General features: G+C 49.8%; 1 non-coding gene across 1 annotated transcript; it reads right to left on the bottom strand.

The window, feature by feature from the left end:
- Positions 1-193: 193 nt before the first annotated feature.
- Positions 194-265, bottom strand: Pmar_PMAR028443. Its single transcript has one exon. It is a non-coding gene; the product is annotated as a tRNA-Asn (tRNA).
- Positions 266-1,278: the final 1,013 nt, after the last annotated feature.

Below are 1,278 nucleotides of genomic sequence, written 5' to 3'. Positions count from 1 at the left end.
AATGGATGCCTCTCGAAACATCGCACGGTGTTCTGACGCAACGTTTTTCTTGACGAAATATCGAGCTAATATCGACACAAATATACATCATCCGACGTTGGTAATCGTTGTATACAAACGGTAGAAGACAAAATCGTACTGAAGTTAGCAATCCAACGTTACACACACGTTTTAAGAGGTTGCATGAAAAACGTGAACCGTGGGAATCGAACCTGCGTAAATTCGCATAATGGGCGAGCGCTCTACCAACTGAGCTGCACGAATCGGGCAGAGACGGCTTTCAGAGACAGCACAATTGCGTGAATCTTGCCGAACTGCATCGCTCCGCTAGGTTTTTGTGACATGTATAAAAGATTTAAAATTGTCAGGCCTGGGATTCGAACTTGCGGTCATTTTAAATCGGCTCCTTGTCGAAACTGTTGTGTTACATTTGTGCAGACTAGTGCGTGCTCAACCTGTGTCGGGCTGCTACGTATGCTATTTAAACCTCAACGAAATTGAATGGCTAGGTCGCGAGAAGACGCTTTCAAAATGCCTATATACTCTAGCCGCAGGTAATGCCGGTTTGATTTTAGCGCGCGCCCGGGGCCCCCACCCCAGCGCGCGCAATTTTGTTAAGGCGATGGGTTGGGTTTCTTGGCGAAACCGGCGCGGGATCCACCTAGCCCGTAGAGGACTCCCTTTCGGGAGAAATTGGCGTATACGAAGGAAGATCTTGACATGAAGTACTGTAAACACTGGCCGATGGTTCACCGGCGGTGAACTAAACTGGAAAGTTGAATGGCTCCTGTGCTGAGTAGTCAGGGTCACAAGCACAGTAGTCGGCCCACTCGTCACTCCTATATCCTGACGAAGTTGGGCCGACATTAGTACTGACTCGCTGTTGAGCCGACGCTTTGCTATCGATCGCGGGATCGATAGCTGGGCGGTCTCTACTAGACGCCCTATACTGGACGTTTCAGATCTATGTGTTCACTTGCGCGTTCGCGCATTCTTTAGATTAACCACCCAGGATTTCATGGATCCCGGTGGGAGGGGGTCCGTGCACCCCACTGACGTGGGGACCCTGCACGGACCCGGTGGGACTCGAACCCACCACCATCTGCACGCAGACCTGAGCGCTTACCACTACGCTAACTCACACTTTATTCAATACTACTAACTGGTATGCTGTTTTTCTGTCGACCAGAGAAAATATATTTTTAGTCTGTTGCCGAGAATCGAACCTGGATCATCCGCATGTGAGTCAACTCCACTAACCCTTAGGCTATCACCGAC

This window comes from Perkinsus marinus (genome assembly GCF_000006405.1).
Source record: "Perkinsus marinus ATCC 50983 genomic scaffold scf_1104296968884, whole genome shotgun sequence".
NCBI classification, from domain to species: domain Eukaryota; phylum Perkinsozoa; order Perkinsida; family Perkinsidae; genus Perkinsus; species Perkinsus marinus.
Note: the sequence above shows the minus strand (reverse complement) of the source record. Positions and strands in the feature narration are given on the sequence as shown.